This window comes from Arvicanthis niloticus, chromosome 2 (genome assembly GCF_011762505.2).
Source record: "Arvicanthis niloticus isolate mArvNil1 chromosome 2, mArvNil1.pat.X, whole genome shotgun sequence".
Taxonomy (NCBI): Eukaryota; Metazoa; Chordata; class Mammalia; order Rodentia; family Muridae; genus Arvicanthis; species Arvicanthis niloticus.
The window spans coordinates 110,186,120-110,202,390 of NC_047659.1; the positions used below are offsets into that span (position 1 = coordinate 110,186,120).

Consider the following 16,271-nt stretch of genomic DNA (forward strand, 5'->3'; position numbering starts at 1 on the left):
CCCACCCTCACTGAGGAGCTACTCACAATCCATAGCTGCTGGGAGAAAGCTGGTATTCTTTAAGGGTGTGGCCCCTAATAAGTAAACCACATCCCAGTGAATGGCCACATAACCATTCTAAATGGGCAGCATAAATTGAGACTGATAGGCAAAACCAAACAAACAAACAAACAAACCCCACAATGCTGGGTGAAAAGGAAAGGAGAGAGTGAATGGGGAAGAAGTAGGGAGAGCGGTGAATATGATAAAAATAGATTGCCTGCAATTTTCAAAGAAGTAAAAAAAAATAAATAAATAAAATGTCTAAAAATTTAAAAGTGGAAAAGGTAGTGGTCTTAAACCTTGGTGTTTAAAAACAAAACAAACTTTCAAGCCAGAATGCTACCACATGCCTTTAGTGCTAGCACTTGGGAGGCAGAAGCAGGCAGATCTATGTGAGTTCAAGGTCAGCCTGGTCAACAGAGCAAGTTCCAGGACAGCCAACGCTATACAGAGAAACTGTCTGGAAAACAAACAAATCTTTCAAATAATGAATTCTGTGGCTTTTTTTTTTCTCTGTAAAGTAAAGCAATTTGAGAGCCAATGTAAAAGTCAAAGGAAGATGCTTAGGACGGCTTCTCTCCTGCCAGCTTGTAGAATTCAGAATAAATTCAAGTAGTCAGGTCTGCACACGAGCTCCTCTATCTGCGCAGCTTTTTCTCTCACCAAAAGTTAATTTTGCAACTTTAAATCACTTTCACTCGTACTCATATGTTATGTAACAAGATTTAACATATATGCATAGTAAGCCATTGGTAAGCATTAGACCTAAGATATTGAGAGTTGAAACATTATCTATGTGATAGTTTTGACACACTCTTGAGGATAATAGAAATTAGATCATAAATTACACTTATCATACCAAAACACTTAGAAAACACAAACGAAGGACATTAAGCATTGATGCCGAAGCACCTGTACTCAAAAGGCTACGGAAGGAAGACCGCAGTTTGAACACTGCGCACAGCAAGACTCTGTATTACAGAAACAAAGAAATTAATTTAGTGATTTAATAATAAACACATCCAATTTGACTTCTTACCTGTGTAGAATAAATGCTAATCACACTTCTAATTCTAAATCAAATCCTATATGAGGTATAACACTAATGTGACTCAGGAGCTAAACCCTTAAGTATTTATGGCAAAGAAATCAAAGCAGCATCACAGAAGACACAGTAGTACATTTTATAGCAATTGTAAGCAAAAAAGGAAAGATACCATGGAAATTTTTAAAAATACAAGAGATGCAGATAAAACAATGTCTAATCTCTGCGTAACTCAAAACAATGGGTACATAATACATATAACATATATATAATATATATAATAAAGGGGGAAAATAAGGAGAAAATAAATCAAATATTCCAGAACTGATGATGGAACAAAGAATCCAGACCTCTGGGAACTTGTCAAAAGGGGACATAGGGAGGAGGGGGACCACTTATAATGAAATGACAAATTCCCAAAGGCTGATTTGACAGAAGATTGTGGTTGCCGTGGTATCTTCCCCCAAAATAAGTCTAAATAGATAACCAATAAAACTATATTTTAAAAAATAAAATTATATAGTTATACTTGTAAATACATAAGACCTTCCTTTAAGAAACTGGAGGGGCCATGCTCTACGGAGCTTCAGTCTCCACTGACTGCTCGGCACCCTGCTTACCATACACACACGCATGTAGCCTTACGCTTTCTTTGTTCTACCTCAATTTTTTCTATAATATCATATCATCATCTAAAATATTAACTTTATTTAAACTGCATATTATTTTTCAAATTATTTAAACTATTTTAATTTAAACTACTTCTTTTTGTAATTTAATTCATCTGTGTGTGTGTGTGTGTGTGTGTGTGTGTGTGTGTGTTGCCTCCAAGAATGCCTGAGCACCATGTGCACACCTGGTGCCTATAAAGGCCAGACAAGACAGTCAGGTCCCCAAAGAATAAAGTCACAAGATGCTTGCAAGCTACCATGTGTGTGCTCAGAATCAAATCCAGGTCATCTGGAAGGGCAGCCAGTGGTCTTTTTGGTTGTTTTGTTTTGTTTTGTTTTTTGGTTTTTCGAGACAGGGTTTCTCTGTGTAGCCCTGGCTGTCCTGGCACCCACTCTGTAGACCAGGCTGGCCTAGAACTCAGAAATCCGCCTGCCTCTGCCTCCCAAGTGCTGGGGTTAAAGGCGTGTGCCACCACCGCCCGGCTGCCAGTGTTCTTAAACACTGCTGAGCTGACACTGCAGCCTCTAAACTGTCTACTTCTACCACAAGACTATAATCCCTAAGAGGACAGGAACTTTTGTGTCTTTCATTATCATATGTCAACACTCAAAATAGCACCTGATATCTCTAAGGTACCTCCTGAATGAATGAATGAGTGAATGAATAGATGATATACTTCAAAAGAGCTGGGCATATAATGGCCCAAGAGTAGAGCATATGCCTAGCTGAATGGAGTCTTAGGTCTCAATCCCTAGTACAGCACCCACTAGAAAAAAACAAAAGACAAAAGAAAAATCCAAGTGCCATCATGAATGTAAAAACATGGAAGCAAATCAAATGGTAAATCCACATATGCAATAGAAGAAATATTGTCTTTAAATAATATTTTATTAATAACATTCAACTGTTATTTTTAAAATCTTCCTTCTTTGAGTTTTTAACTTTATTTAGTTTTGTTTGCAGTGGTAATTTCTGTGGAGACATGCTATGCCTGTGTTTCACCACTGTACTCAGACCCCCGCCCTGGTTATATGTTAGTTCTAAGTAACATATTTAAAGCATTAAAGTTACAGACAATTTAAAAATAAAAGAACAGGTGGGAGATTTAGATCCATTAAGCAAATATCAATCTAAACAATGAAGGTGTTTTAATATCATACTTTGCATAAAAATACTATTAACAGAAACAAAGAGAACATGATAAATAAATGCTCAAAATTCTGCTTCATTGAGAAGATAAAATAAGTCTTAATTCATATTACTTAAGAACTTATGTGAAGTTGCTTTAAATGTATGTAAAGTAAAAATCACAGAGAAAAAAGTCAGCAAACAATAATGAGCTATTTCAAAACATTTCTTTCCATTGTAAGTAGATCAAGTAAGAAAAAAATCAGTAAAAAAAAAAAATAGCCATGGACAATACATTACAGCTGGATTGACAGGTGTTCATATGCTGTTCTCAGCAATTACACAGGAAACACTATCTTAAAAGCACACATGAATGTTTGCAAGTTATCATACATTAAACTATAAATCACAACAAATTTCAAGAAACATCAAAAAGAATTCATGCTGACTATAAAACACAGGAATCAATAAAATTTGAAAATTAAAAATAAAACACTTTTGAAGAATTTGTGGATCAAATAAAACTAAATGGAAACAAACCCCAACGAGTGATAATAATACGACATTTTCACAAATGCCCAACATAAGAAAAACAGTGATAATAATAATAATACAATATTTTCCCAAATGCTCAACATAAGAAAAACAGTGCTTGGAAGGAAATTTATATATGCAATGCTGATTTTGGAAAACTAATGTCCAATTAAAGAAGTCAGAAAGAGAACTGGTTAAACACATTATCTAAAAAAAATTAGAGGTAACGTGAAAAAATTAATGAAGAGATTAACACTACATAGAGATCAAAACAAGCAAACTTGGTTCTGAGGGGGGAACTGTTATGTAAACTGAGTGAATTCAGTCTGACATACAACCATTTTCTTTACCACTGACATCTCAGCAAAGGACCATCCCTGTCAGCTTCACCTCTCCCAACCCCCTCAACTCCTCTTCCCACCCCACTCCCATCTTAAAATCCTGCAGCCTTAAAATACTCAAAAAAAAAAAAAAAAGGTTTCCTGCCTTTAAACTCCCCAGACACAATGCCCTTCCCACTCTAAAAACACTATACATTGGTTTCTTCTATGCTAGTTTGAGAGTTACTGTGTAGAGAACAAATACTATGAAACAGTAACTCATACTTTGAACTCTCTGAAAGAGAATCTTGCTCAATGTGCACACAACATGCCCGAAGCTGCTTTCCTGTTAGGGATCTAGCTACATTTCTGACTGTGATAATTAGATCTTCTCTAAATGCAATGCTTTTGCACACCATCTACATGAGGCCTGCCCTTTCAAGTCACTGCTATGGGTCCATGGCTGTTAGTCTACTGTTCAAAATAAACATCAAACACTGTGCATCCCACTCTATCTACAAAGTAATGCATGTCTCAATTTTGACCATACATTCTTACATTCAGTGTCTTACTTGCCCACTTTACTGCCTTCTCTTCTTATTTTTGGTTCAGTTTTCTTTACTCCAAAATTTCCTATTTCCTAAAAGCTCTAATAAGTGATACTCATCCCAAAGTTTTGCTTCAACTTTTGTTTTCTCCCCTGGAAAGCTGGCTGCCAATCAAATAAACAAAACTGTTATAATCAAACCAACATCTGAAAACCCCCCAAAAGGAGGCATTCCATAGAGGCACGTGCCTTATACTACTTTACCGACAGCGACAGTACCACATGCTAATGGGATATGAATTCAGTACCTGGGAAGATTAAAAGACACATAAATAAGCAAGCTAAAACATTGTTAATTAAATAGAAGGCAACAAACTCTTTATAAGAGCAGGCAACGTTTTTCAATTTAGTTGTCCAATTTAGCTCTTTCAAGGAACACCTGGCCAAAGCCTGGAACATAGGCCTTTCATTCATTTCAGGCTACCCTCACTTTCTCTGGATAAAATTACACTTTTAAAGGCCAGAACTCCACTGGCCTTTGAACTGAGTCTTAAAGCAGTGGGGAATACCAGATAAAGTACTAGAAAGTAACACAGACAATCTGGATCTTATTCCTGCCAGAGAAACACTGTAACAATTAGGATGGGCCACTTAACCTGGATTTAAATGGGACCCTCTCCATATTGAAAAATAATAATTAATACTGACTTAATAAAACACTATTAAGTTGCTTTATATGCCATGAAATTTAATAAGCAGAGAACTATCTATTTGGAAGTTAATTATGAGTATATCCACAAAAACAAAAATTACTCAAACTCATAAAAATTTAACTAAAGACAAGCATATTAAAAATTAAAATGAAAATGAAATGTTCATATGTTCTTTCTCCTTTTGTTCTCCAGTAGATTAAAATCTTACTAGAAAACAGATAAGTCAAAAGAACTAAAGAAGTGGGGGAGAAGCAGTGTGTATTTTAGGACATAAATAATATAATATAGAGTATCAAATGTCATTTGATTTAAGCTCAGTGGTGCTTTCAGAGGCTTATGACGCATCGTTCCTGGGATGAGCCCTATTCACAGGCACTTCCAAACATCTCCTCATTTGGTCCCAGGTACACTTAGAACACACACACACACACACACACACACACACAGAAAAAAAATAGAGTGGGGGATGAGGGTGGGGTGGGGAAAACACCTCTGGATGTGGAGTTAATTTCTCTAGGGCCTTTAATTTTTGTTAAATTCTGCAGACAATTTAGCTAGGTCAACTAACAAATCCTTACTGGAGACAAACTGTAAACAATTGTTGGGTTTGCACCCATTTTGTGGTTTTAGTCTTACAATAAAATGGAGCAACACTGCAAATCAGATCCTATGTCTCAACCAAGCTCATCATCCATTTGTAGGCTGCTAACCCCTAATCCCTCTTCCTAAGCCTGCTGAGAGGAAGTCAGCAGAGCCCAATGAGACTTCTCCATCCAGCCCGGAGCTCTCAATGGTCTTGGCACATATCAAGTGATTCGCTTTCCATGTACTGATGATTGCCACAGAGCCACATTAGATCCTAAGCACCAAATGCTTGCTTCACTAACTACAACCTGCTTTCAAACCTTCACAAGAATATTCTGCAATTCTTTGCCAACTAGAATGTTCAGTATAAAAGTAAAACAAAAGGTCTTGAAGAAGACAACCTAAAGATCACATGCCACCAGGCACTCAAGGCCTGTGCATTTCTCAGTGTAAGCGCCTGGTGAGACTCGCATAGAGACAGACTTCACAGCAGACATACGAAGCAGCACTGCTTGGGCTCTAAGAGGGGAAACTGGGAGGGGGATAACATTTGAAATGCCAATAAACAAAATAACCAGTAAAAATTTGAAAAAAAAAATGTAAAAAGGGCTAAAGATTCAAAAAGTACTCCATGAACCTTCACACTTCTTCACAGGAAAGGTGATGATGCTTACAAAACTAAAATGCTATCACTATACCCTGAAGAAAAGAACATTTACAAACTTATAATTTGTAGTAATGTTCATTGAATTATAAATCCTTATGTTTACATGAGTATGGGAATCCACATTTTCATTCTATGAGGCCTTTGTCCACACTTGTAAAGTCACACATCAAAATAAACATGTGCCGAGGAGAGAATGGGCATGCTCGGTGGGCATGCTCGGTGGGCATGCTCGGTGGGCATGCTCAGTGGGCTGAGGTTCTTTCCTAGGATGTGAGGGGCACAGCCTGCAAGAACATTTGTAACACAGGCATTTTCACCCTGTGGTTGCACAGAAAACGTACTGCTCATATTTCTCTAGGTGAGCACGCCCCCTTGTGGACACTTCCGTACTTACCTTTTCAGAAGTCTCACTATTTCCTGGTTCATGTTTCCCTTTCCTGCTAATGTATCTTTAATATCACTTCTTAATAGCTACAATACTGAAGAAATACCAATATTACTTAATATTTCAGCTAACCTAATTTCTAATTTTTGTTGAAAATTCCTATATTCCAGTTTATTATCAAAAACTTAAGCATGAATTTTGATCCAGCATATATTTAACCATCGAAGAAAATCAAACTTGTTGAGTCTACAAGATGAATAAAATGTTTTTTTCCTTTGAAATTAATATCAGAATCAGTTTTAGATGATCAGTACTAACTTAATTAAATGATACCTTCTATGAACTATAAAAGATGTTCACCCATTCATGAGCTAACACAAATAGTAACCATACAAAGCAATCTCAAAATGACAGATATAAAACGTAGATAATCCAACTTGAAAAGTACTTCCTGATTAATTTACCTACTAAGTAAATGGAAAAAACTGTATTTTGATCTCAGTGGAATTGGAGCTAGTCCTTAAAGTAGGACCAGAATTAAAACGTTAGGAGGCAGAGAAATCTCTGTTGCTTTGTTACCAATTATTAATCCATAAATACTGAAGTATGAGCAAAAACAGAATTGAGACTAACAAATTCATAAGTAAAAGAAACTAAATAGAAAAGCAAAACCTTCTGAGCCCGCTCCACTTCTAAGGTGTCTCTGAGATAAGCACTGTCATCCTCAAAGCCCAGCTCCTCACGTGATTTGGAACCTCACTTTGGCGCACTTAGTATTTAACTTTAATAAAGGAATCTTCATTTCTGATCTTGCTGGTTTGGTGTTTAAATGCCTCCTATATCTATATAAATATTTCTTTTCCTAGGCTTTGGAAAGTTTCTGCTATAATTTTATTCAATCTATTTTCTGTTTCTTGAGCATGGAATTCTCCTACATCATGATTCATAGATCTTTTTGGTCGTTTCATAGTACTCTATAGGTCTAGAGTATTCTTTTAATGCCTTCATATTAATGTATAGGGTCACTCTTGATTTTTTTACTTATTAAAGTAGAATTTATTTATGGGCAGGGGTGTCATACATGCTGGGGTCATGCGTGACAGAGGCAATGAACTTGTAGGCTTCAGGCCTCCTCTTCCACCACTTGAGGAACTTGACACAGTCCTGCTTGCTGTTCCACAGAGCATTACCTCTGACCAAAGGATCCATTTCACAGCCAAAGACGTACTGCACAAAAACAGAGGATGCTGCATGCTGGCTGCTAGGGTTATGTTCACTAACTTTGTTATATCCAGTCAGTGCCACCCACAGTGGGGTGAAACCTCCTACACTAATTAACAATCCAAAGAACCCCCACAAACATGCCAACAGGCCAGTCTAATACACACAATCCTCAGGTGAGATTTTTTTCTTTCCAAGATACTTCTAGATTATGTCAAACTGACAGTTAAATCTACCCACAGCAGTCAGTGTGGTTGTGAATGCTGCTCTCATTGCTAGGCAATTTACTGTTTAATACCAGTACCTCGGTGCCTTTAATATCCTGGCTCCAACCAAGTTTTCTTCTAACTACTGCACAGTTTCGTTTTCAAGTTTTTTCCTTGCAGTCTAGAGATATTCTGCTGGCCAGCTTTCAGCATGTAGTCCTGTGACCTTTGCTTTGGGTTCCGTAAGAGTATACCTCATGTAGAGTCTGGGATTACCAAGCAAACAATTGAGCAAGTTTGGGGAAATTGATATCACTATTTTTAATACCATATTTCATCTCTATGAGAAGACTTTCTTGATGTCCCTTCTGCTGTCATGTGCAAAAGATGGAAAAAATATAATAAGAAAATTGGACAAGATGGTACAGCTATTCTGGTATTAATACATACACACACATACACACACACACACGCACAGAGGGGAGGAAGGAGGGAAGGAGAGAGTGAGGAAGAAAGAGAGAGAGAGAGAGAGAGAGAGAGAGAGAGAGCGAGCACTAGCTAACAAACATCAATCAGTCTACTATAGGGACTAGAAAGGCTATTATATGAGATAGACAGGTAGTTCAGAAGTTCAGAGCTACTTGGGAGCACAGGTTTAGTTTCCCAGGATGTACATGCACTCTTACAACCAGCTTTAACTCCAGTTCCACAGGATCCAACAGTCTCTTTTGGCCTCCACAAGCACCAAGCTTACAAATGGTGCAAAAATATACATGCAGACACAATACCTACACACATCAAGAAAATAAATCTTTTTTTAAGGCCACTATATTTTAACAAAAGAACACTTCACCAACAAGATATAACAGCTATAAATAGGTTAATATTGAATATTAGAACCAGCAATTTCAAAACCAAGCAATAGGCATCCGAGTCAAATAGGTCTTCATACAGTAAACAGAGCAACAATACAGGAGGCTCCACTATCCTAGGATCAAAATTAACAGCAGCAAGAAGGCTTTCAAATTGAACAACAACTATCAAATAGACATAACATCTCCAGAATACTCCACCTAACACAGAAGTTCTCAACAGGGGTCACCTAAGACCATCAAAAAACACAGATACTTACATTACAATAGCAAACAGTAGCAAAACTATAATTATGAAGTAGCAACGAAAATAATGTTCTGGTTGGAGGTCACCACAACATGAGGAACTGTATTAAAGGGTTGCAACATTAAGAAGGCTCAGAACCAATGATCTAATAAATGGAATTCTTCACAATATCCAATGGAATCTCCTCTAAATTAGAACATACTTTAGGTCACCAAACAAGTCTTAGCAAACATAAAGGAATCTGAATTCTTATATCTTCTTACATCATAGTAGAGTAAAACTAGAAATCAATGGTAAATGAAAATAAAAAGGAACACGAGTACTGAAATATTAAAAATACACACTTGCATGACCTCAGCCCTCTGACAAAACCACTGAAGAAATTAACAATTCTTAGAGACAATGAAAAGGAAAACTTACCTCAACTTTTAGGATACAAAGCAGACTATTCTAAGAAGAAATTCTGTAGTGATGATGGCCTTAAAAAAATCACCAAGTTTTCAAATAAACAAGCTAATAACCCAGCATACAATGTTGGAAAGACAAGAACAAGCCAAACTAAAAGGCAGCAAATTAAGTTGGGCATGGTGGTGCACACCTTTAATCTCAGTGCTCAGGAGCAGAGACAGGCAGATCTCTATCTGAGTTCTAGCCCCAGGACCCACCTGATGGACAGAGAGAACTGAATACTGCAGGTTGCCCTCTGACCTCCACAAGCATTCCATAGCATAGACATACCCACACACCCCCACACAAATAAAAATCTGAAAATGAATGAATGTATCATAATGAAAAATACTAACCGTCCAAACCCCATATAAACACAAATTTAAAGGCTGATCCACCTAGCACCAATTAACATAGAAAACCTGTACAGTGGACTCATCAGGTGATAAACATATTCTCAGATGGAACTGCTGCAATTTTAATATATTACCCACCATTCAAGGCAGTGATTTCAAAAGGAAGATAATCATTTCAAAGGAAGAACTTCCCATTTTATAGAACATAATATATAATGAACAACTCTTTACAAAAGTGATAGAAGCCCACACTTCTACTTACTATCTTCTTGAAATTCACAGAGCAAAAAGATCAAGCAAAGTACCTCTCAAGAGAACAGTAATGATACTCTTCCTTGCACACAAAATGCACAGGCATGTACAAATGGAACAACGTGAAGAAAATATGTTGTTTTGGGGCCACTCATTTTCTTTGATCTTAACCTACCTCTCACCCAAAAACATACAGTGATTTAGAATGATGCAGTTAAGCACTTACATAATAACTTCAAGATGGAAGGGAAAAGGGGAAAACATTACCCACAAAATACTTCAAAAGAATAGAATATATTTATATGAAGCACACAAAGCAAGTTCCAACATTTCCTTTCTGAAACATGTGGCCAATTTAATGTCCCTGTGTGGTGCCTAAAGAACCAAAATTAAAAGTTGTAGCATCTCTTTCGAGTGGTTTTGAACACACGACATGGTATGAAAGCACAAAAGCAGAGCTTATTTCTGCAAATGTGTTTGTTAGAAACTGAAGAGAAAAACAAGCTCGCACAGTGGGCACAGGCTGACGCGCATTTGCCGCACCGCCCTGCGTAAGTGCTCACTGACCTACAAGCCAACAAAATTAACTAGAAGCTTGAACAACATTATGCACGTGGTGCAAGGATAACTATGCACACTCAACTGCAGGATCTGTTACTAAAGAAAAGGCGATGGAAACTATTTAGGCAATATGCTGCAAAGAATGAGAAGAGAAAAAGGAGTTTGAAACATCAAAAATGTTGAGATCAAACAATATCCCCAACTTCTTTTAATACTCTAAGAATAAGGGTTCCTTCCAAACATATCCAGGACTGTTTGAAATTGATATTTATGAAATCTAGACTATGGTCTAGATGCATGGTGTCTGCTTTCTAAATGTAAGTGTCTTCTCAGCCATGTATAACTTAGTCTTCCTGTGGCATGAACCACATACAGCAACAAACAGACCAATGAGTTAATGGTGCCATTCCAAGAATACTGTTTTCTTCACCCAGCTATGATAAAAACTAGTGCTGACTAGGTTACCTTTTGCTTTTTATCTCAGAACACAAGTATGGAGTATTTATATACAATAAAAGATAGAAGAAAAACTAAGTAAGCCCATTCAGAGAGAACAGGGTCAAACGTTTACTACTATTTTCATATTAAAATATAGTAAGTTAAATAGTTATCTTTCCTGTTTCTACCACAGAAGTCACCCAAAAAGCAGTGATGAAAAAAAGAAATACAATCAAAGAATACATAATTCCTAAAAACCTACAGTTCTCACTTTAAAATTCTACACCTTAAAATCTATGAAACCTATAGCTAGAAACTAAGTTCACAAAACTGAGTTAGTTCACAGAAATTAGGTGTGATGGCATCAACTCTTCCTCACTGTCTCTCTCACTTCTGTGATAAAACTTCTCAAAAGCTACCCTGACTCTTCTTCCCACTCCACCCCCACCTCATCAACCCACACCATGACCATCTCCAGTCCACACGTCACAAATATGGTCTGCCCAGACCAACAGTCTCCAGGTGCCAAACCCTGCAGCCATTCCTCCGCATGTGACCCAGCAAAGACTTACTTTGAGATAAATGCTCCTCCTGAAGTCTTCTCTCTTCTCCCCTCCCCACTTCCTCCCTCCCTCCCGCTCTCTCTTTCTCCCTCTAGCTTTCTCTCTCCCTCCCCAACTCTCACAAACCGAGATGGGGTACCTTCCCTCACCATTTTCTTTAGGTGGTTCCTTGTTCTGGTTTCTATATCTTGAGCTGGCTTGAGATTCAGGTGCAAATCTCTCACAGTCTCACTATTCAGGGTGTGTATCAGTATGGATATATATTCCTTTTTATATCAATAATTTCATCATAGATATCAGCCTCTTGCTCTGTCTATAAAACTCCTGTCCATGAACATGTAAATGCTCATATAATCAACTTCACAATTAATACTTCTAGTTATCACAGCTTGGTTGCTAGCCTCGGGCACTACTGGGAAGGCTGTAGAACTATTAAGAGATGGGGAGAAAACCTCTGAACAACTTTCTCATAAGAAAACTGTCTCAGCATTTTGCTGGTGATATAAAACTCAACAACACCTTAACGTTTTCATCCTTTTTTTTTTTCTTTTTCATTATGCTGGGGATTGAGCCCAGGGCCTTGTGTGTGCTAGGCAAAGGGTCCAGCACTGAGATACATGCCTAGCCTGATCTTTTGATAGAACCAAAACCTTTCCATTGAATGTAGATCTTCAGACAGTATTCATACAATCCTTAGTCTTCAAATAAACAACTGTCTTTTTAAACTCATTATTCCTAAATTTAGCATGAAACAACAGATTATGTAATTTTAATAATAAAAAGCAATGAATCCAAGAAGGATACTGGTGGAGAATAGTGATGCATTCAACTGCAAGCAGCACGGGAGCACGGCACACTGAAGGGTAGCTCTTGAAATAAAGCGGAAACGCCTTTCCATGAGCACTCCATGCAGAAGGACCTAGCCCATCTGCCCCTTCAGGTGCATTCCACACCACCCTCCCCGCTTATTTTGCTTCAAGCACACCATCTCTCTTTTTCGTTACCCCAATATGACAGCCCTCCACAACAGCCTCTGAACACACAGTGCATTCTGGGTGTTATATTCTTCTGCTGACTATTTATAAAGCTCGCTCTTTCACATTTTAGCTCAAGAAGATCTCTGCTGATCATCCATCTTCATACTCTCATATCTAAGCTACTACAGGTCATATCATGTTCTTTTCTTTTTTTCTTAACAAAACACAACAAACATACTGAAACATGATAACAGCCTTAATTCTAGGTATATATGTCCCAGTCTCTGTCTCGGTAGAGCATTTTGGTCACCACTGTATTCTTACTAGCTGTCACACAATCACATTCTGAGAAAAAAAAAAACCTAGTGATCTTAATAGGTAAGGCAGTGATACTTCTATGAATAAAATTCTAAACTAATAGTCACAACAAAGAACTGTGTAAGACTTTCACAGGAGCTTTGTTCCTGAAAGTAAACACCCAGAAACAACCAATCTTAACAGAAGAATATATAAGCAAATTATAGTTATGCACATTAGAATATTACTTAGAGGTTTTCTGCCCCCCCCCCCCCAAGAACTGGTGATGAGACACCTAGAAATATCCTAAGAAAAAAAGTCAATAGAAAAATCACATTCTATATGACAGCAACATAAAGCATCGATGGCAGTAAAAAACTGGAAGAATGGTCACTATCTAGGTGAGGGGTTAACTGAAGGACAAGAAAACCAGGAATGTTGTGTCTTGATCTAAGCTGAGCTGCAAGAGTGCATATCGTTATGAAAACTGATGAAACTGTCTACTCTGTGCACTTTGTTTTTGAAACAGGTCACACTCTACAGCCTGTGAACTATATGATCAAACTCCTGAATGTAAGGCTTACAGACAAGCAAACCCAGATACTCTCATTTTTAAAGGACAAGAATAATCAGCCCTTAATAATTCTGCAGCACTAAGGTCTGTCAGATGATCCTGGGCCAGAAGGCTGATGATCAGATGCTCCAACGGTTTGTAGTATAGGGACTGTCCAGGTGTTCAGCGGTCTCTATAAATTGGCTAAGTTTTAGAAGCTATGCTTTGTGCTTCCCATAAATTCAGTTAATTCAGTCATTCTGGATTTCTGACGGGGTTGAAAACTTATAGTCTCATAGCCAATCCCAGCTATTTACTTTTAGAGAAAAAAATCTGAGTGGATGGTTTTCAGCTGACATTCATTCTAAAGCCAAAAAAAAAAAAAAAAAAAAAAAAAAAAAAAAAAAAAAAAGCCAGGTTCAGAACTAAGTGTTTTAGTTAGGAGAGATGACAGAGGTTCTGGTTAGTCAACAAAATGATGGGCTGGGTATTAGGACTATCTTGTACCTCACTGGTACAAATTGGCATAATTATGCTCTAATTGTATTTTGAGAGAAACGTTTTATTTTAACAGGAAGGGTGATATGTAGGAGGAGCTAAGGTGGGAGGAGTACAGAGAGGAAGAGAAGGAGTAAGGAGAGGAGGAGGGAGAGGAGGAGAAGCTAGGTGATGAGAGAGAGAAAGAGAGAGAAAGGCGGGGGGGGGGGGGGACATGGAGGCAGATGTTCGTGTGTCTCCACCAGTCAAAGATAGTTGATATATCTAGGTTGGGTATTGGGTTACACTTCTGATTGAGCAATACCAAACTTACAAAGCCTTTGATTAACATTTAAAAAAAATTGTATAAGAGCAAAAAGGAAAAGGGGGCATGGCATAGGGATTTTCTAGGGAAGGGAAATAGCGAAAAGGGGATGGCATCTGAGATGTAAATAAAATATCAAAAAAAATAAAATTGAAGAAATGAAAAAAAGTCCTAAATTTGTTCACCAAGGCATCATAAAGAATGCAAACACACACACACACACACACACACAATCATGTACATGCCCCTACCACATACACACCAGAACAGACTACATAAGCTTTCATCAAAATATTAATTTGCTTATTTGTTTCCTAAAACCTATATTATGAGCTATACAAGTACAGTTGGACCAAAATGTTTGATTAATTATCCTATGAGGAAACATACTGAGAAAATACCTATATATGAAAGATAATTTATTTGGTACTTTATGGAATCCACATAAATCTTTGATAGAAAGCATAAATCAGCTCATGAGGCACTAAAGAAGGATACAGGATACAGATAAGGTACACACAGAATAGGGCCTAACATATCAATCAAGAGTTGTATGCTAGTAAACTCTAACGTCATAGGATAAAGAAAAACGCTGTGGCTTTCAACGTCACTCTACTATCAAAAGCAACTACGAAAGGACTGAAACAATACAATACCATGTGGCATTTTGTGGCTACTAGGCAAATAAAACAAAGAATGGGCAGACACTGAGAAGCTGAATTTCTTAGTTTATTCAATTTTAATTAAGTTTAATTTTAAAACATTTTCAGCCACTGCCAAATATGATTCTAATAACTAAGTAAGTAAATTCACATTTTCAAAAGTCAATTTTATTACATGTATTCATTTATATGTCTATTTATTTATCTGTATCTATGTGTTTAAATACAAAAATGCCACAGCATGCAACTTTCACAAGTCTGCTCTGTCCTTATACCATGTGGGCCCTGGGAATCAAACGGCAGCAAATGTCTTTACCCACTGTGCCATCTTACCAACCCTCAACAGTTACAGAACTTTGAAATAGCTCACTGCTGATTTTTCTACTAATTATATTTCAAAAGATATTTTCAATTCAGTAACTTAAGGTATATTATTAAAATTAATTTTTGTTTACATTTTTAAATTAATTCACTGTATCTTTTCATGATAGGGGTTAGAGAAATGGCTCAGTAGTTAAGGGCAATTGCTCCTCTTCCAGAGGACCAGGGTTTAATTCCCAGTACCCACATAGCAGCTCACAGCTGTCTATAACTACAAGTTCTGACACCCTCACACTAACATACATGCAGGAAAAACATCAATGCACATTTTAAAAAACAACTTTTTTTTCCCAAGAAAGGCTTTCTCTGCGTGGCCATGGCTATGCTGGAACTGGCTCTATAGACCAGGATGACCTCAAATTCAGTATCTACCTGCCTCTGCCTCCCGGAGTGCTGGAAGTAAAGGCATACACCACAACATCCAACTCGAGTTTTCATTTTTAAATTACAATTTTGTATGTGTATTATGCACGCACATGTGCACATGCTCAAGAGAATGTCAGCAAATTTCAAAATTTGTTGACATTTGTCAACAAATGTCAAAAAATGTGAAACTCTGAGGACAACTTGTAGGAGTCAGTTCTCTCCTATCACATGGGTTCTAGGGAAGACTGGAGTCATCAGTTGAACCTTTTGCGGTAAATACATTAAGGAAGTACATTTACTTAATGAGCCCCGGCATCTCGGCTCTGCTTTAATATACATATATGGAAAATGCTATATTTCAAATGGACTGTATTGTTCTAAAAGCAGGTCAACAGTATCACTGACATGCATCAGCCAATTCTTCAGACACCT

The 16,271-nt window shown here is 37.4% G+C and overlaps 1 protein-coding gene across 11 annotated transcripts in view; it reads right to left on the bottom strand.

Moving 5' to 3' along the window:
- The window catches only part of Tasp1 (taspase 1), a 218,374-nt gene that overhangs the window by 119,224 nt on the left and 82,879 nt on the right, over positions 1–16,271 (bottom strand). The window lies entirely within an intron of this gene.